The 21,752-nt window shown below is 38.2% G+C and overlaps 2 long non-coding RNA genes across 5 annotated transcripts in view; one reads left to right on the top strand and one right to left on the bottom strand.

The window, feature by feature from the left end:
- The window catches only part of LOC123378288, a 156,493-nt gene that overhangs the window by 118,879 nt on the left and 15,862 nt on the right, over positions 1-21,752 (top strand). The gene's annotated exons all lie outside the window — the stretch shown is intronic.
- The window catches only part of LOC123378289, a 33,485-nt gene continuing 31,848 nt past the window's right edge, over positions 20,116-21,752 (bottom strand). The window contains exons 5-6 of one of the 2 annotated variants that reach the window (XR_006582545.1): positions 21,071-21,133; positions 20,144-20,230 (exon numbers count right to left, since the gene is read on the bottom strand). This is a non-coding gene — a long non-coding RNA (uncharacterized LOC123378289). Of the gene's footprint in view, positions 20,231-21,070; positions 21,134-21,752 lie in introns of both variants that reach the window. The other variant, XR_006582546.1, reaches the window with a different exon arrangement.

Raw genomic sequence — 21,752 nt, 5'->3', positions numbered from 1 at the left:
ATAGAAGAGAGACTTTAATTTAGAAAGCGGGGGAAAGTATGCAGGAAAGGTAGACGCATGCAGCATAAACAAGAATCAAAGGAAAATTGTGCACTCTTATATTTCCACTTCCCATTTATACAGAAGGGACTTGTATGAAATTAAAAAGCATGCCATTTCTAATACACAGAGGTAAATACCATTTTTGCACACTTCATAACCAGCCGGTGAATCTCATTGCTTGAAGATATTACTGAAGCAAGTATTTTTGTAACATTCAGTGATTTGCATATTTCAGAAGCTTTTATTAAGAGCACATGTATACACGCGATGAACCATGTGTGGATAAAAATTGCATCTACATGACTGTATTATTGTGTCACAAAACCAAAGAATTTCACAGTTAAAGAACTAATCTACTTTGGACAAAATGAGATAAGGGGCCAAATTCAACCCTGGTGTAAGCCTGAATTCAGTGGAAGTTAGGCCTGATTACATCAAGGCAGAATGTTGTCCTTAAATACAGTAAAAACAATTGTTAATATGGTGTCCTATTGTTACTTCAGCATAGCTGCCAATGTACATGCATCGCCTCCTTAGCAGGGTCTTTATGTAGTTCCTGCTCAATGAATTCCATTTGTAAATATTTTTAAATAAACAAAAGATTTATGAATTCCAAAGACTGAGCTTTAATAATCATTTACATTACTGATGGTCCAGAGCCACAAATGCCTACTGGACACCTAGACATTATTTGGGAAAAGTATTACAGGATAATAGAGGCTATTGTCATTTTTAACCCTGTGTATGTGTCTAGGAACGACTGTGAAAGGCACATCTGTATAAATGTAAATATTTACTTTAAAAAAATCAGTGAATGCAAATGAAAACTCTCTGAAGTCCACACAACTAATAATTAATCTGGATTTCAAGAATATTTTTATAGTCTGCTCGTTAATCCCTCCCCCCAATCAAGAGTAGATGTCTTTCTAGAAATTAGAAGAAAATGTAGGAGATAATTAAAACAATCCTCATCACAATATTTTCTACAGGTATATGATTTTGAAAATTAGGTCAAGGAAGGGAGGGAAAATGGTGATTCATTACAATGGCTCAGAAAAGCAGAATTACCTCATCATAAATTCTAAGTGATCTGTTTTTCTCAGTTGTCATTGTAATGAATCACCAGGGTTAATAAATTGGGAAGTCAAGTTACTACCTGGATAAACTGGATGCAATCTGACATCTGTCTTCATTATAAGGATGCCAATAAAATTGATGAAAAAGTACTTTATCCAGGTTATGCAACAGCAGATTATCTTTAACTCCAAAACTGATATAACACTTAGATTCTGCGGTGATGGTTGTTGCACAAAAGCCTCCGATTGATAGATTTTACAAATGCCTAGTTTACAAAATAGCAGTTACAGAATAAGCTTTGGACACTGAAGCAATTATTCCAAAATATATCAAAGTCCTTGCAATCCTTGAAATAATATGGGAAGGGATAGTTCTAATTTATTTTAATAGGCCAGCAGAGGTAATAAAGAATTACTTAATGTCATTCTCTACAGATTTAGATCTCTACAATACAGTTTTTATTAAATGGAATATATAATCAGAAAAGATCTACTGAAACTGTCTGCCAGTAATAATTTTACTAGCTTTGGGAATTTCCTTTAATGTGAGTCTATTTTTATCTTAAAACTAGATTCTGAAGATCTTGTAGACTAGGCCAATGCAGATAATATAGATACAGCAGCTACTGTACCCAGATAAATCTGAGTGACCAACAGTCACTTGTCAATAGATGATAGCATGACCAAATGAAAGGTAGTGACTAAACGTTAAAGCAGAGGATTAGGAGTTAACTTTCTGAGTTCTACTTCTGATTTTGCTACTGACTCACTGTTTGACATTGGATAAGTCACATGAGCCTGTGTTAAATGGGTATAATAATATTCACTATACAGGGGCATTCACAGTTTTAATTAATGTTTGTTTGTGAAGTGCTTGGAAATCCTCCGATGAAAGTGCAAATTATTATTATATAAATCGTCTAAAGTTTTGTCAATACTCTAGTCAGAAACACACAATTTTGATAATGGAAAGCTACTCTAAATTGAGTTCCACGGCTAGGCTGAAGTAGCATCTACTTGTGATCCACATGATTTTTCTGTTGATCTTAGGAAAACACTCTGTTTTTGTTTTACTTTGTATATCTGTATATATAACAAATATATATCACAAATAAATAATAAAAGTATATTTCATATAATTTCTTTTGTTTTCTGTGATCAGTGTCAAAATCTTGCAGAAAAAAGATTTTTTTAAATGCCCCGTATATTCGGTCATATGGTCTTTGTGTTGAGAGTTTGAGACATTTCAGTGGTAATTCAATAGGTTAAGGTTCTTTGACAAACTCATGTAGCAGTAGGTCAGCCTGACAGGAGACAAGATTAATATTGGATCTGTCAGTACGGTGTGTCTAGTCCTGTCCCCTGCACTCAAGGCAAGACTAAGTATTATCTAGACCATCCCTAACAGGTGCTTGTCCAACCTGCTCTTAAAAATCCCCAGTGATGGAGATTTCACCACCTCCCTAGGCAATTTATTCCAGTGCTTAACCACTCTGACAGTTAGGCAGTTTTTCCTAATGTCCAACCTAAACCGCCCTTGCTGCAATTTAAGTCCATTGCTTCTTGTCTTATCAGAGATTAAGAAGAACAATTTTCTCCCTCCTCCTTGTAACAACCTTTTACGTACCTGAAAACTGTTATCATGTCCCCTCTCAGTCTTCTCTTCTCCAGACTAAACAAATCCATTTTTTTCTAGACCTCATGTTTTCTAGACCTTTCATCATTTTTGTTGCTCTTCTCTGGACTTTCCCCAATTTGTCCACATCTTTCCTGAAATGTGGTGCCCAGAACTGGACACAATACTCCAGTTGAGGCCTAATCAGCGTGGAGTAGAGCGGAAGAATGACTTCTCGAGTCTTGCTTACAGTACTCCTGCTGAGACATCCCAGAAGGGTGTTTGCTTTTTTTGCAACAGCGTTACACTGTTGACTCATATTTAGCTTGTGATCCACTATGACCCCCAGATCCCTTTACACAGTACTCCTTCCTAGGCAGTCTTTTCCCATCTTGTATGCGAGTACTTTGCATTTGTCCTTATTGAACTTCATCCTATTTACTTCAGACCATTTCTCCAGTTTGTCCAGTAAAGATCTTTCTGATTCTTCCCTGAAAAATCTTTTAAAATCTGTAAAAAGAACAGGAGTACTTGTGGCACCTTAGAGACTAACACATTTATTTGAGCACAAATGTGTTAGTCTCTAAGGTGCCACAATTACTCCTGTTCTTTTTGCGGATACAGACTAACACGGCTGCTACTCTGAAACCTTTAAAATCTGTGTTAGGGCCTGGTCTAGATCACATTGAAGTTAATGGAAGAACTCCCATTTGATTTCAATGGGCTTTGGCTTAGTCCTTAGTGACTAGAATTAAAATCTTAATAGCCATGAGATGATCAAAGGAATCACTGTCTTTGGCTTCTCCTCCATAGTCTTTTTTGCGGACTAATAATGATTTTTTTTCTTTTTTTCTTTTTTTTAATGTTAGCATGATCTCTCCCAGGTTTCAGGCACATTGTAGATTTTTAAGCTCTTAGTGGCAGGGACTGTCTTTATGTTCTATATTTTTTGTGCAGCACCTAACGCAATGGGGTTCTGGTCCATGACTGGATCGTCTAGATGCTACAATAAAAAAAATAATAAATAATAATTACAGATCACTTAAAAATGCTGTACAAACACACATACATGCTGCAGCATCAGGGGTATCCAAAGGAATGAGGCCAGATCATATTGTTACAGATATCCAACAGACTTTAATGAAGCCAGAGCCCTCACATTGCTGCACTTGCCTCTACCAGAACTAGGATGGGTGTCTCCACATCCCACTTGGTTTCAGTTTCCAGTCCCCTGGCCCGGCTCTCAAACCACACCCACTTACAACCCAGCTAATGGGTCTTGTAGTACAATTTGCTCAGCACACTTCATCTAAGAATTTCAAAATACTTTGCAAACACTGACTAACCCTGGCAAATCCCTGTAAGGAATGGTTAAGCATTATTTATTTTTATTACTAGCCGCTGTTACCTGCACACCAGTTTGCAGTTCTGTGGAGTGTGAGTGATTTTACAGTATCTCCCCCACTCCTTATCCTTCTACTTCTCTCTTCTTTCTTTGCTATGGCTTGTTCATACTCTCCCTGAAGCCAGTGGAAAGACTGTTGCTGATTGCAATGGTTATAGTTCACTAGGAACTCAGACACTCATTACTGAATGGTGTGATTGTAGCATCAAAGCAAGTGGGTTACACTAGTGGCAGTTCACTAAGACAAAGAAATAGACAAGCAAGGCTGCTAGCTAAAAAGACTGACAGACAACACCTGTTTTCAAAATGGCCTGTGATTTTGGGTCCCTCTGTTTTGGGGTTCCCAACTTAAGACATCCTAGCCACTCTAGATACTATTTGTTACCACCCAGGATAAAGAGCTAGAAAAACTCTGATCAACCCACCACACTGGTCAGAAAAACCAACAAGCTGTTTGGCTGTATTAACAGAGAGATTGTTAATAAAACTGTTGTAATATACATTGCCTGGACGATTTGTTCAGATTTGGTTACACTCTTTCAGAGAGGGGTATAGTAGAAATGAAAATATTTAGAGGCATAGGAAAATTCCATGAGAAGAGACTGGAAAAGGTAGGAGTACTTAGGCTATGTCTACATAGGAATAAAAATTCCATTGCTAGCCTGGGTCAGCAGACCTGGGCTCCCTTGCAGGGTCCCAGAGCTCAGGTATATAGCAGTTTTTCAGACCCAGAGCCCAAGCCCCATAAGGCTGAGTCAGCTGATCCAAGCCAGACATGGCCATGCTGCGGATCTTCTATCCCTGTGCAGACAAAACCTTAGTTTACAGAAGAAACAGGTAATATGGTGAAGATATTAATTAAGCAGAGCAGGTCAGTCAAGTGCTCCTACTTACTCTTTCTCCTCATACTATAACAAGGAACCACTTAATGAAATTAAAAGCAACAAATTTAAAACAGATAAGTACTTTTTTTTAATCAAGTGGTTAATTTGTGGAACTCCCTGCACCCTGCTCCAGGATATTATTGAAGAGGCCATTGAAGGCAAATTGGGGTTGAATCCAATGAACCATAAACATTTGTTTCATATCTTCAAAGCCCACTCTATATTTGAGAAATAGAAAACTAAGAAATCCCTAATGTGTGCCAAGCTAGGTCTGCTACTAGTTAACAATACCCAGCAAAATGCTCTGAGGGGAAAAGAGGCCCTTTTCTTGCTCCTTCCTAAAATATTATCCTTGTACTCCCATGAGGAAAAAAAAACCCGGCCCCAGTAGTGAAAGAATCCCGGCAAGAAAAATTCAATCCCTGTTTAGCTCCCAGGTGCTCCTCCTTAGAATCTAAATCTGAGTCCTAAGAGTCTCCATAATCAGCAATCTCCCCTTTAGAAATTTTCCATTGTTCTTCCTGAACTTTAAGGATCTGATTCAAAAATAATTGAGTTCAGTAAGAAGACTCAAATTGAGTTCAGTGGGATTTGGATTAGGCACTAAATGATTGGACTCAGGGGATGATCTCTGGTGTTTCCATCCAGATACCCTCCAGAAACAACAGTCAGAAGGGCAAGGGAAAATAAAACAGGTTTAATAATACACCTAATGGCCTACTAAGAATTTTGCTAGGGAATAAAGCCAAAACCTCTGGGTAGTTTGAGCCTTCATTTATAAACAGAGCAGGGAAACTCTTGGCAAATTTCCCAAATTCAAGGTGCACATCTGAAAGCATTATCTCTAAACAATTTCATCCTAGAACTACAGCTTGAATGGAGACCATTACAGCTATCCCCAAAGCATGACTAGCCAGGACTGGTGAGGTAGGTTGAATCAAGCTGGTGAATTGCTTTAAAAGCTGATGTGTCAGTAGTACATAAGTGCAGTAAGAGCATAGAGCAAGATCCTCAGGTGATATTAACTGGTATAGCTCCATTTACTTCAATGAAGCTACATGGATTTATGCTAGCTGAGGATCTGGCCCATGCTGTGTGTGAAAGGGGCAAGGGGTAGAAATGGAACGTAATTATTAGGTAAAGCATGGTTCTGTCAGGGACTGTAAACCTATATATTGTAATAATCCAATCTAGGTGGCTCCAAAGTACAAATCACTTCATCAACCTCAGATTAAGGCAGTATGAGCTGGGACTTTCCAATGCTTCTGAGGGGAAAGAAAATATTCTGGCATCTGGTTATAGGATGATGTTCACATGAAAATGCCAAAATCGCCCCAAGTTTTTAATCATGGAAGTTATAAGTAACAAAGATACTGTCAAGAACTGCTTATAGAAAAGGTGTGGTCTCAGACACAGAGAATAGAAGACACTCTTTAGTTCAGTGGGCTTGGAGAAGTTGTTAATCAGGGCAAAATGTGCCCTTGAAGTTTACCATTGTCAAGCCCATGATATGCTGCCATTTCCTATACTGCCTCATTAACTCTTGTATTTTATAGCTGTGTTCAGAATTAGATGTCACAACCCATTTTCTAGTTAAATTGTTTTTTGGTCTCTGCTTGATTGGTGCCACGCCTTTGTTAGGAGCAACCCTTGTTCTTACAACTTCTATTTTCAAAAACTTACCATGACTTTTGCTTTTAAACTGTCAATACCAAATAATAACCAGATGGTAATATGCAGGGCTGTTGTAGCTGTGTTAGAGAGACAAGGTGGGTGAGGTAATGTCTTTCATTGGACCAGCTTCTGTTGGTGAGAGAGACAAGCTTTTGAGCTATACAGAGCTCTTCTTCAGGTCTCGTAAAGGTACAAAGAGTGTCACAGCTTAATACAAGATCGAACAGATAGTTCAGCATAAACAGTTAGAACATTGAAGGTGAAGGGGCCCATTAATACCCCTGTAGTCATAGGACAAAAAGTGGAGTTAAGACCATGATTTTTTGTGTCTAGCAAAGTTATGAATTTAAACTCCCAGGCTTGTCTTTTGAACATGTTGTGCAGACTTCCTTTGAGAATGAGGACTGATAGCTCAGATATAGAGTGGTCGCTTTGTGAAAAGTGTTCACCCACAGGTGACAGGATGTTTTTGTCTGTTTTCGTTTTCTTGTGTGAGTTCATTTGAGAGCATAGTGATTGTCTGGTTTCACTCACATGTTATTGGGCATTTAGCACACTGGATGAGGTATACGACATGTTGTGATAGGCATATGTAGGACCCATGGATCTTGGAAGGTGTGTTGTGGAGGGTGTTGATCATTGTAGCTACCCCCCCACAACAAACTTTTTAAGATCTTTGGGTCTAATGAACTCACACAGGAAAATAAGAAGAGACAAAAACAGCCTGTTGCCTGTGGGTGAACACTTTTCACAAAGCGATCAGTCTATATCTGAGCTGTCAGTCCTCAAACGAAACCTGCACAAGATTTTCGAAAGACAAACCTGGGAGCTTAAATTCATAACTTTGCTAGACACTAAAAATCATGGTCTTAATAAAGACACCATATTTACAATCTGTACCCCCCTTTTTGTCCTATGACTACAGGGGTGTTAATAGGCCACTTCCCCTTTGAATGGTCCCTTACAATATGTTCTAACTACTTACGCTAAACTTAAATCTTGCATAGGCACCAACTCCGTGAATGCTCTGGGGCTGGAACTCCCACAGGGAAAAATTAGTGAGTGCTCTGCACCCACCGGCAGCCAAGCTCCCCCGCCCTGCCGCACCTTCTCCTCCGCCGCCTCCGATGAGCGCACTGTATCTCCCTTCTCTGTCTACCTCCCAGCAGTAAATAACTATGACAAGATAAAGCAAGAGATAAAATTATGAGTTCTGCCCTGATTTGTGTAGACATTAGATATCTTAATTTTATCATAGAAACTGTTGACTGTATATATTCTGGTTTTAATTACAGGTTAACTGACTTGACTGTCTTTGATTTTGACATTTAAGAAAATGCAAGATAAATGCATACATACAATGGTCTTCAGAATTAGTAGAAATGGTTTGGGTTTGAGGATTTGCTTTTTTGGAAGGGGGGGAAGGTGTGTTGTGGAGGGTGTTGATCATTGTAGCTACCCCCCACAACACACTTTTTAAGATCCTTGGGTCTAATGAACTCACACAGGAAAATAAGAAGAGACAAAAACAGCCTATTGCCTGTGGGTGAACACTTTTCACAAAGCGATCAGTCTATATCTGAGCTGTCAGTCCTCAAACTGGGGGGAAGGGCAGGGGTTGTTCCTTCGTGTATCGTGAAAATGTTTGTCATATAGCTACTCTTTCTAAATCCTGAAGTCCTTTCTGAGTCCAAAGTGTGTGTGTGTCTCTCTCTCACTCTCTTTGTGAAGTCAGTAATAATCTTGCCTGAGTGAAGAGTGAGTAAAAGCTACGTAAGGTCAAAGTCAGTATCCTAGCAGCAGGTATACATGGGCAGCTCCAACTGAGATAATGTATCTGAAGACAGAACGTGGCTCTTTATGTCTAGATGTAAGATGAATAATATTTCATTAGCAGGGAAGCATCTGGGAAATGTCCAACCTTCCAGTGTGATGGCTGCCCTGTAAAGTCCTAGGCATGTTTGTTGTGCTAGCCTGCTCTGGCCAAGCTGAGGAAAGGCTGAAAGTTTGATACCTCACAGCTAAGTTGTAGTGAGTGCCTGGCGTTATGGAGAAAAGGTTTCTGTATCTGACAACTGTCAGTGGTGGGCATACTGCTATTTGTCATACTGTCAAGAACTAGTGGCATTAGGAACAAGTGGGTGAATTAACATCTGCTGTGGAAACACCTGAGTTTGGAGTAGGAGGAAATAACTGATAAACCCTACAAGTTGAATGACTGCTTCCTTAGGCAGAGAGGTGTCCCTGTCCATAAGGTGTTGACAGGAGTTATGGTCTTCAAATCCTGCATTAGTTAAAGATCCACAGTGAAACAGGGTCACTCAGACTCATGGATCCTGGGATACTAAGACATCTGGCATGGAGTCTTGGAGATCCAACCCATCTTCACTGCTCCCCTTATCTCCCTCCCCATTAGCAACACAGCTTGCTCAGGAGCCAATGTGACATTGGTTCCAACAGTTGTATAGGAACAAGTGCCTGGTTGTACTTACCCCATTTTCCTGAGTGGGGTAAGAGCTGCAGAGGAGGTCCTACAATCAGGTGTTCTTGCAGAGGAGTTGTTAAGGATGTGCAGTGAAGAGAGGATTGTGCCAGGTAGTCACTCCTCTCCCCTCCACTCCCATGTTCCCATTCGTTGTCTTTCCTCACTGCTACATGACAGTGTGTGCAACTGTCTCATGGTAAATTGTACCCTTAAGTGGTGAGAATTAGCATGGTCTTCACCAGGAATTTGGAGAATGAAAAGTGTGTGATAGAAAGAAGAGAGGGATCTTTGAGGAGCGAGTAGGAGAATGACAAACAAAACCATGCAAGAGCCAACCAGCCAGAAGGCTGTGTGTCTGGGAATAGCAATACTTTCAAAGAAGAGAAGACCTCCAACCTACAGATTTCTTCCAGTCCCTCTCCATTTTTTGTCTCTGAAGCCTTTAAGGAATATGTGCCCTTGCTCCCTCGTGTGCCAGGAATGCGTCCCAAATGTTCACCAAAATCCAGGAGGCAGAATAAGTAATTAGTCACTTTTTAAATTTCTATTATACTTAATATAGGTAGCATGTAGTAAAGAGTGGATAAGGCGGCTCTCCATTAATAATTTTAGAAATTGTTTTGCAAATGTGTATCTATATATCAAAATTAATATATTATTTGATTTAGTCTTGCTCCCCCACTTGTCTTTTTAGGGCCATATTGTGAACTCCTTTAATCCCACCAATGAACAATTACTCATAATAGTCTCTTTGCCTTCACTAAGACTGCTGCTATGAGTAATTGCTCACCGGGACAGGGAACGTATCTTCTAATATGTTTGTAATGGGGCTTCTGGTTGCTATTGCAACACAAATAGTTAATAATCAATTAATTATTAAGGTCTCTAGTCATTTTACAATTACAAGGCAAGATCCTGCAAGCACTTACTTATGAGTAACTGTATGCTACTCGGGTGTATAAGTAATTGTAGGATCAGGCCTGTGCAATGTTTAACATGATATTTCATGTTCTTCAAGTGTTTCATTTTTTAATGCTAATTTTTTAATGCTAATTTGTAGCTTGTCAGCCACAGTAGTATTCATAAGCAAATGTGATTGAAATTTATACTACCATTTTCTCAGTGATGCTTGGGAGATTTAACAGGAGTTATCCATGTAAATCCCTTGTGCAACAATAGCAGAGAATAAACCCCCTCAGATAGACTTTGAAGACCTATGAACTAAGGTCAAGTGGGATGTAATACAAAATATCTGACTGTGACAACAACAGATGCCCAAAGCTTGGGAGAAAAAAATAAAACCTTAACTACCAAATACTCTGTGCATTTCCATGAAGAAAAAGAAACAGCAACTACTCCAATAACTTCATGCATCAGCCAGTAACATAGCCACAAATTATAAGGAAGAAAAACAAAGATTTCTGCCTGCCTGGCCCCGTACTGTTTAGCTCTTCCAAAAATATGCAAAAGCAACTCCAAAATAAATAGTCATCACGATTAATAACCCTAGCCATACTGAACGCTTTGCCATCAATCTTTAATGTTTTCAAATGCATGTTGAGTATAAGAGAATGTTTTGTACATCAGGCAAGAGGAGCAACTAAATGAGCTTTCCATAGTTCTCAGATAATAAGTTTGTTGTCCTTTCCCTGGCATCAGTTTTACATTAATGTAACTCTGTTTATTTCAGTGGGATTACTCCGGAATTACACCAGTAGTAAGTGAGAGGAGGATCATTCCCCAAATGACATAAAATAAAGTTTATGGAGAATGTCTGTTCTGATTATATATTTTCACACCTGTTTTTATTTGTTATGCTGAAATCTCATTTTAGAATTTTATTCTTTACTATTGTTTGTATGGCCCCAGAGGTGTATAAGGTGCTTTACATTCAAGGGGAAAAAACATGTCTCTGTCCTGAAGAACTTACAATCTACTATCGTTTTTATTTTCTGTGTCTCAGTAAAAGCACTTTGTCTTTTCGGGCTTAGCACTGTTGCCCAGCTTTTCATGTAGGATCCTGCCAAGATTTTCACACTTGCATAACTTCACTCACAAAGTTGAAGTCTGTAGGATCTATGCTAAAAAGTCTTCGTGGGATCAGGGTCCAAGTTAGAAGAGGTAAAAGGATAAATATCAATTCTGATCCCCAGACTTCACTTATGTGAGTACTCCCACTGAAGTGAGTTTCGCTCAGTATGAAAGTGTTTATTTTAACACTGGCTTAAGTGAAACTGCTCTGTATGATTACAGGCTTCAAGACAGGGCTCGTTTATTAACGGATTCATTGATTCAGTTTAGTTACACCTCAGAGAGGAGCATAAGAAACTAGAGTATTTTTTATCTCTTCTGTAATTAGTTGAAAAATGAACATTAATGAGGCTAAAGGCAACAGATTAAAATATTGAAAGAATGCTGGAATGATGCAGGGGGGTCATCACTTCTCATTTGTTTTGAGGATGACTCATTTAGCAAGAACTTTCTGTAAATTTGCAGATGGCTAAATGGGTCCAGTTGCTGATTCACAAGCTGGGTAGTGAAACTCAGTAGCATTTATGATTATGCCTAATTCCTTTTTTCCTCTGCTTGCAAACCACTATGCAGTGGAATTGGACAAAATGACCCACTAGATGGTCCTTCCATGCTAGTTATAAATCTGTGAGACTGTAATTAATTCAGGTTCTCTTCTGTTTTGTCAACCTTAAAATAAACACCTTTATTGCACACTGAGTTAAATGCAAGTTCATTAAAAGATCACAATCATTGCTCCACTTTTTCCATGGAATTCTTAGACAAGAAGAGCCAATCTGTGCCTTCCTTTTGTTTGCAGTGTTGTTGCAGACCTGAAGAAGAGCTCAATATAAGCACCAATTCTCGTCTCTCTCATGAACAGAAGCTGGTCCAATAAAAGACATTATGTCACCCACTTTGTCTCTCCTGCCTCTTGTGCGATTTACACCAAAAAAATTGGAAATGCATTTTTCATGTCATTTGCTCAGAATCACAGTTCATCTGCTTAGATAATTAGCACTGCAAAGAGACCATTATCTAGTATGTGGCAGTGCTATAAAAGAATGGGAAGAATGCACAAATTCTAACAGACAAATAGAGATAGAAGAAATTGAGAGAGAAAATAACCAGTATCAACTAGCAAACACTGATGCTTATGATTGAATACACTTCATGATGGTTTTTAAGATAAAATTAGTGCATCTCTGTATCTGTTTGCAGACACACATATCATAACTTAAGGTGACATTTCCTATTTTATTTTAGTTTTTTGCTCTGCTACTGCTGTCATACTTTGTCTCCCCTGGGGATTTTCTTGAAAGCAAGATGCCATGTCTCAAGAGGTGTTCTGATTTTAAACAAAATTTACTGATAAATGCATGATTGAAAACTATTTCAGCAGAAGGGAAATCAGTACATTAAAGCTACCACTACCTCAGAGGGCTGGGTATGGTTCCATTCAGACATTTCAATTTCATTTATAAAATTACGCTGCCATCGTCTTACTCATGGTTAGATAATGTATGGGTTATTGAAGATTCTATATCTTATATTTAGAACACAGCTGTGCAAAGCTCTGGTTTGGAAGTCGTACAGTTTCAGGGAACATAACTTGGAAGATTCCATTCTTAGAGGTGGGTATCAAAGCAGAATAGGGATTAGGGAGATTAAGTAATTCTCTGTATGCAGTGCTGGTTAGACCAGATCAGATATATTACATGTAACTTGGTGCACCATATTACAGAAAAAAACAGAACATAAGGGGAGATATGGAGGGGGAAGCAATCAATAGAAGGTTTCAGTGGGAATAGACTATGGGAAAAAGTTAAGCAAACTACTATGTACATTGTAGAATGGGAGAATTAAGAGTCTCATACATAAAGGGGTTCAACAGAAGAAAGGAGAGAATTGAAATGAATTGACCCACTGGATTTCAACTGGCAGAAAAAAAACCCATCTGAAATAGCAGAAAAGAAGAGGAACCTCAGGCCAAATTCTGCTTTCTTACATCTGTGTAAATCCAGTACAACTCCACTTAACTTTAACTAAGAGCAGAATTTAGTGCATTCATACTGAGCTCCAGGAGGGAATGCTTCTTAAAAGTAAATGGTGGTAGAAGCAAAATTGCTGGCAAGTCAAGTCACAGGGTGACAAGCAGTCTACTGTAGAAATATTAGTTTTGAAAATAAAAAAGCAGAGGTATGGTCTTTAAGCTTACCAAAATCTTACATCGAGAGCTTATAGGTAAGGTCCCATGGGAATCAAGACTGAGGGGAAAAACAACTGAGGAGAGTTGTCCCTTTGAAAAACTGCCACTATTAAGGGCCCAAAAGTAAGCTATTCCGCTGGGTAGGAAAGATAGAAAATGTGGCAAAAGACCACCTTAGCTTAATCACGAGATCTTGCATGATCTAAAAAATAAAAAGGCGTCATATAAAAAATGGAAACTAGATCAGATTACAAAGGATGAATATAGGCAAACAACACAGGAATGCAGTGGCAAAATTAGAAAGGCAGAGGCACAAAATGAGCTCAAACTAGCTATGGGAATAAAGGGAAACAAGAAGATGTTTTATCAATCCATTAGAAGCAAGAGGAAGACCAAGGACAGGGTAGGTCCACTGCTCAGTGAGGAGGGAGAAACAGTAACAGGAAACTTGGAAATGGCAGAGACGCTTAATGACTTCTTTGTTTCAGTCTTCACTGAGAAGTCTGAAGGAATGCCTAACATAGTGAATGCTTATGGGAAGGGGGTAGGTTTAGAAGATATAAAATAAAAAAAGAACAAGTTAAAAATCACTTAGAAAAGTTAGATGCCTGCAAGTCACCAGGGCCTGATGAAATGCATCCTAGAATACTCAAGGAGCTAATAGAGGAGGTATCTGAGCCTCTAGCTATTATCTTTGGAAAATCATTGGAGACAGGAGAGATTCCAGAAGACTGGAAAAGGGCAAATATAGTGCCCATCTATAAAAAGGGAAATAAAAACAACCCAGGAAACTACAGACCAGTTAGTTTAATTTCTGTGCCAGGGAAGATAATGGAGCAAGTAATTTAGGAAATCATCTGCAGACACTTGGAAGGTGGTAAGGTGACAGGGAACAGCCAGCATGGATTTGTTAAGAACAAATCATGTCAAACCAATCTGATAGCTTTCTTTGATAGGATAACAAGTCTTGTGGATAAGGGAGAAGCGGTGGATGTGGTATACCTAGACTTTAGTAAGGCATTTGATACGGTCTCGCATGATATTCTGATCGATAAATTAGGCAAGTACAATTTAGATGGGGCTACTAAAAGGTGGGTGCATAACTGGCTGGATAACCGTGCTCAGAAAGTAGTTATTAATGGTTCCCAATCCTGCTGGAAAGGTATAACAAGATAGAACAAGAAGCAATGGGCTTAAACTGCAGCAAGGGAGATTTAGGAAAAAGTTCCTAACTGTCAGGGTAGTTAAACACTGGAATAAATAGGGAGGTTGTGGAATCTCCATCTCTGGAGATATTTAAGAGTAGGTTAGATAAATGTCTATCAGAGATGGTCTAGACAGTATTTAGTCCTGCCATGAGGGCAGGGGACTGGACTCGATGACCTCTCGAGGTCCCTTCCAGTCCTAGAGTCTATGAATCTAGAGTCTATGAATCTATGTCTTACCATTAGGCCTTTCCTGCCCAAAGGTCCTGGCTTGTGAAGTGTGCACCATGTGCCCAGCAGACAGCATCCCTCTTTGTGAGGACAGGTACAACACAGAACATGTTTAACTAATCTGGGCTCTTGCTATCTGCCCCACACATGATTTTTATAAACGCTGACTGCTTCCCTTTCATTTCAAACCAAAAGAATCCAGGTGGCATTAGAGAGCATGATGGACAAGACTGCTAAGATCACCTACTGTTTGTAGAGACCTACACGACACACCACGCTTGGGTGGTGAGCGGACCAGATTTCTCATCTTAATTCTGTACTTTTTTGTGTTTGTGGATTTATCATAACATACTTGTGTATAGTTAAATGGCTAATTATCTAGCCTTAAAATGTAATAATATTAACCTATTTGGGGACTAAAACTCCTGCTTCCACATGCTCCTATGTATTCATTTGGACATTTTGCTGTCCTTTTGCACAAGGCTGAATTTCTCCCTGGATTTGTTGATGGGGAAAATGCTAACATCCCAAACTTGAACACATTGAAGACCTGGTTCAACTTTTTCAATTTATTTCAGTGAGAGTTGGATCAGGCTAAACTAGAAACATTTAAATTTTGTAAACTTTTTTTTTAAAATAGTGACACATAGTATTGGTTGAATTTTAGCAAGAATTAAATGGATAATTATTTTTTCTGCCAATTAGAAATGCATGTAGAACATATCTTAAAGGTTAAAAATGTATTTTAGATAATCTCTTAGAAGTCACATCTGCCATCATTATATGCCCATAACTCCAAATGACAGTAATAAGTTACTGGTGCATATATAACTGTGACAGAATAGACCCTCTTAGAACATTTCAAGTCATGATTAATATTGTTTGGGAGGGGAGTTGTTTTGTTTTTTTAACATTTCTCTTTGCAGCCATGACAGTTAAGAAGATGGGTTGCTTGGTATTTATTGTTTGGTGACTTCAGTTTAAAATTAAATTGATTAAGATCTGCAGTAATACTAACATCTGTTCATACAGTATGTATTTTAGTTCAGAGCATTTTTTAGTAGCTATGAGCTTAAATTTGATATACATATAGATACAGGCATATATTTATACAGTAGCACAACTTTCTGTCCATGAAAAGCCTGTCAGAAACAAGTCAGTTCAGGCAAAGATACATGTGCATTCTTTGCCTAGGAGAAATATTCTTGTCACATAAAAATCCCACTATTAATCAAAAATCACATTATAGCTTCTGAAATGAAGTTTCCTTTACTACTCTTTAATAATAAGTCCAAGATAAGATAAAAATTGGTAATTGTATATTCTCTTCTGTTGGAAGATAATACTAAAGTGTTATAGAAATTTGAGTTACAAGAGTATATTCACTCTGCTAATAGGCTTCCATTATGTAGTCTTTACCGATTTATTCATTACACATTTTCTCCACATACAGAAAAATTTAATTGAAAGTCACTTATTACATTGTTACAGATTGTTAACTAGAAAGTTTTCTTCAATCGACTGATCGTTAATGCTAGGAGAGCTAGTTGATTTCAATAGAGCATTCTTCAAGAGCAGGCGTACAGCAACCTTTACCAATAATGGTGTTACAACAAAGTTTATGTGAACATTTTCAGGGGCTACACATGTGCAATTGCAGCTATATGAGACAAGACAATGATTTATTTGGGTTTGTGACTCTCCTTACCAAAAAGTTTCAATGAAATGTGAATTACAAGCAAGGGCTAACCTAGTAACTCATCAAGAGTGTGATATCAGGAGAGGAAATTGCAGCATTTAGAGTAAAATTCTGCCTTCAGATTGGTACACACACATCTCCCACAGAAATACATGAGAGATGTGTTGCTCACACAGCGAAGGACAAAATTTGAACCTTAGCGTTGTTGTCCATCCTGAAGAATAAATGCAGGAGGGGAAACAATATGCAACACACTCAAATAGGTTCACCTCACGTCATTTCTTCTGCCTAAACCATTCAAGAGGGAGGAGATGGTACCATGGACACTATCCGTACAGACTCCAAAGCAGTGATGTCTGCTTTCTAAGGTCCTAGACCTTGGGGCAGTAAGAGCTGCTCTACAAATTCTGAGAGTGAGCTCACTGGTCATGACATATCCCCACAGAGTGTGGCTTTTAACTACCTGTCATGTACATTACAAAAAATTAAAAAGGGAAGATGAAAGATGGTCTTGTGGCACAGAACATGTGTTAAAAGCCATTCTCAAGCCAGTATGTCCAAACTATCAGCTCCCACAGGATCGGTCCTGCCAGGAGGCATCCAGGAAGCTGGTGGATCCTGGCTTCATGGGCTGTCCAGACCTCCTCCATGAGGTTTTCAAACTTGGTTGCAAATATGTCACACAGCTCTAGAATAGCCATAACTATTCCATAAAGACCACTCAGCGTTCTGGTGGCAAATAGCTGGGATTGCAGATGGATGGACAGATAGATAAATTCACAAACACTCGGGGTTTTAGAATCTAAACCTAATCTGGATCCAAAGTTTGCAGCTGGCCCATTTCTACAATGGGATGCACCAAAGTCCAAACCCAAACATTGTGAGTAGCTGAAATCTGGATCTAGATCCAATATCTGCACTTGAGGCTCTTATGTGATAGAGAAAGAGAAAGTTTTTAATGCACGAAAATGATGCCATTAATAGGGAATGAACCTTTAACTTCATTAAAAAACAGGTACAATATGAGCAGTGCTAGTACAAACTTCCCCACGCCACTTTGCTGCTTTTCAACACACGTGGGTTCAGGAACTAATTCAACCTCCAATACTCTTCAGTCCTTGGTGTGTCTTCTGAGACTGCCAGCAAAGTTTGCAGTTAATGACAAATGTGGCTTTTTGATATGGACAGCTATCCATTAGGAAGTGGATTGAGACCACCAATTAATTTCTCATGGACTACTGAAGAGCCAGCAAATGGTAATAGTTTGGGTAATTGAATGGGTGAGTATTAGTGATAAAGGGATCATATATAGGCTACACAAGAGTATCATTGATTAAGCATGCTCCTTGCAGGTCCCTTTGAATAATTGATACTTGTGTCCTTGCATCATCTATGTGTAGGGTTTCTGTTTTTGAGGGTCCATGAGTTTCTCCTTTTTTGGTGTTTATTTTTAGCAATTTTTGAGTTTTATATAGCTGTCTAAAATTTGTGGATTTTCAGGACTTGTCTCAGTATATACTATGGTGAATAATGTATAATGTGTATGTTTCTTATTACAGTCACGAGTAATCTCTTTAAGTGTTTCAAACAGCACTATATTAAAGCGTACTAGGGAACCTCCAGTGCATACCAGCAGGGTCTACGTAGACCAATTAATGCACTGCACATTGGTGAGCTTTAGAAATTGTACCCTCGTAGTCTGAATTACAGCTCCATGTAGACAAGCCCTTAGATACAAGTAGCCATTTCTGGGGGTTTTCCAGGATTTATTGGATAAACAGTAATTTCACTTGTGAGAGGAGGGAAATGATGTTGTATTGGGGATATATTATCAGTTAAAAAAACCTAAAATCAGATGCCCCATTTATATATGATCCATGCACTTTTATTGATAAGTAACCCAGGAGTGAAAAGCTACATATGCTGCTGTCAGCCCCTGTCAACTGTATATGTGTATTTTACAGTGGGTAGGGGGAGAGTACTAATCTGCTTTGGATGTGTAAGACTGCAACTCAGTGCAGTTAACTATAGAACACCAGCTACAAAATGAGAGTCAGAATTTGTTGCCACATTGTCCTCCCTGAGGTCCATGTACCTAAAGAAATAGAATAAATTGAAGGACCTACATGGAGTTTGCCAAAACTCTGCTTTACAGGGAATAGCAATATTTTTTTCTTCTTAAATTAAGGGTTTCTCTCTGGAGTTCTTGAAGGCAATGCAAATCTGAATTTCAAAAGCTTCAGAGAATGCTCAAGATCTGGATGCCCTTGGCCTTCAGCCTGGTGCCTCATTATGTAACCAAAGCAAAGAATTACAAAACAAAACCACCTGTTGTGTAATGTGTCATCCACTTCCTATCTCTCTGTCTAGAATTATATACAGTACATGAGCCAAATGCAGAGGTGATGCATAAAGAAATCTTAGGAAGCCAAATTCTGCTCCGAGTTATACCAGCATAGAGGCAGAGTGTTAACTTCAACAGAGACACCCTGCATTTATGGTGGTGTAACTAAAAGCAGAAGCTAGACCAACTAGTCTGAGCACCTAAGTTGGTGTAATTAACATCTTCTTCCAACCCCTTAAAGACATATTCTTCCTTGACTTGCATCCTATGGAACTCCACTGATGTCAATAGATGTGGTAAAGGTGTACATCAGAGCAGAAATTAATCCTTTATGGGTAAATTACACTATCCTAAACTCCTTGAGACCCATTTACCAATCTGTAATTTGTATCTTTTCATCTCTGAAATTGTGTCTGTGTGTGTTTATAGATTAGGTTAGCTATTCTGGAGGAGGGGAGAGGCTGCTTGAATAATTTACAAATGGGAAAGTCCATATAGTTGAAATTTGGTAAGAAATATTTGCTTTTGGGCTGCAATCTTGAATATCAAGTTGCAGTCTAGAGTAAATATTTATGGCCAAGTTACAACATGTACTAAAAATATGGGGATTTTAATAGAAGTACTGGCAGATAAGCGTGTAACTTTTGCCAAATAAAATGTTATGTTAATGATAGGTTTCTGTTAGTGTTATCAAGCATATATTCTTGAAATTAATGTCTAAATGCTTTGTAATGATTTTTTTAACCACTTATCAAGCAGCTGTTTTGTATATGACTCAAAGTTCTTTAACGGACAACTGTTTTTCTTTTAGTGACTTTGTCAAGCTTAACTTGGGATTAATTTGACTGCAGGTGTCAGATAAGAACAGTATTTTAGCAGCACTACTGAGAACCATGTGGGTAAAATACAGAAGCATGAAAGCATGTTGGTCAAAACTTTGAAAGATTGATGGAACTGAGTTATGCTGCTTAAATATCTTTGTTCATCCTGAAAAGCTGAGCTTGCAAAAGGATGGCAGGAGTTACATTCGGTTATCATTTTCCAGTGTTCCCAATTATCACAGGCGAGTGATTATATTTTGGGGAGTTTTTTAATTGCAATTCCTTCGTTGACATAAAATATAGAAAACTACCTTCATAAATCATGTAGTGACAGCTACTGTGGTTCTCCAGTGCTAAACACAAGTGGACTCTTTTTTTAAGCTGATGCTTCTTAAGTTGTCTGCGTCAGCGCTGCCCTTCAACAAACATCTGCAGTTCATCTTATCGTTTGAAGAAATATATGAGTTTCTCCGTTGTTTTTTTTCTCTCGTTTGCAGCTTCTGCTTCTTGATTTGTTTGAACACCATCTGCTACATATAAAAATCAGAGTATTTGTGAAATGTGCATGCAGTGAGAAAATTTAAATTGTATTAACCTTTTTTTTTTCTTAAGCCAAGATAACTTGATTTTTTTCATCATCCTATGGATATATTATGTATTGAAAACCGACATGTTCAGTGTATTACTCAGGTAGTTTCTAAAAGGTGACCTATCTCAGTAATAACTCAATTGTAAAAACAATGCCGTTAAGTTTTTAAAAGAAGTACTTTAATGTATTTCATTTGAGTTAGGTATTCAAAAAATACTTTTTATATGAAAGATTTACCTACATCTTACTTGCATCAAAGTGAGTGATGACAATTAATGCTTTGGTCTCAATATTAATCACAGAAGACTAATAACTTTATGAAATATTACTGTGTGTTGCAAGAAGGCCACGTTAAACTGAATGTATGTCATGGCATAAAATTACCACAGGGTGGTGGAAGCAGTGCAGTTCCAATTGACACTGGGACAAGCTTACAGAGAACAAGAGGAAAAATAGAATGGGAGTCACTTTGTGTTCCAGTTAGCCTAAAGAGAGGTGTCAAAAATTAGGTTTAGCTCATGGAAAATCCAGATGGTTAAACAGTTGACCCATATCTAATCCCTCTGCCAAGCATGCACCACCACCATCATAGTCAACATAACATAGCACATGCGGTTAAAATTGCTTAAGTTCCAAGAAGTACCACACAGTCTGTAGAAAATTACATTTGAAATAATGTTTTAGGGATAGAAAATGCAATCCTGTTAGTATTTTATTATTCCAACTTTAACCCAGAAGAGCAATAAATATTTAAAAGGAAGTCTGTGGGACACTGACTCACTGCAGTTCTTGGTAGCTTATCATGGTGACAGTATCACAAAAGGAATCTGGCAGCTGTTTTGTCCTGAAAAATGTATGAAGTCAAATCTATTTGATTGGGCTAAAAATGTTTAATAAATATTTTTCATAGTATCAGAATTACAAACTGAGCCCCTCTTGCAAGTCCTATATATTACTTAGTGCACTGATGTCAATAAAATATTAATTGCTATTAGTAAAATACCAAGGTGATGGGTTGAGTGAAACATTTAGGGACCCCATGCTCATCTGGTGTAAATCATTGTAGCTCCATTGATCCGTGGATTTATACCAGCTGAGGATCTGACTTCTTGATACTTGGTAAATCATTCACTTATACCGGGGAGGAAACAAAGGAAACTTTGATAACACCTATAATATAATATTGTGTGTGTGTGTGTTCCTCCTACTTATACTAGATTTACATTGACACCAAAGCAGTTATTTACACTGGTGTAAATCAAGAGTAAGAGGAGAATAGGGCTCAAAACCGCTAGTACTTTGTCAGGACTGAATTACATATTCAAAAATAGCTCTGGTTTATGTGGTATAGTATTATGTTTTAAACAGTTAATAAAGGAAGCAAAATGACAATGTAGGTGTGTGAATGAGATAAAATAATATAAACCTTCCTTCAAATATCAATTTTTTTTCTGCCTCAATTC

Source organism: Mauremys mutica, chromosome 10, assembly GCF_020497125.1.
Source record: "Mauremys mutica isolate MM-2020 ecotype Southern chromosome 10, ASM2049712v1, whole genome shotgun sequence".
Classification (NCBI taxonomy): domain Eukaryota; kingdom Metazoa; phylum Chordata; order Testudines; family Geoemydidae; genus Mauremys; species Mauremys mutica.
The sequence above is the reverse complement of the archived record's forward strand: the minus strand, read 5'-3'. Positions and strand labels throughout refer to the sequence as shown.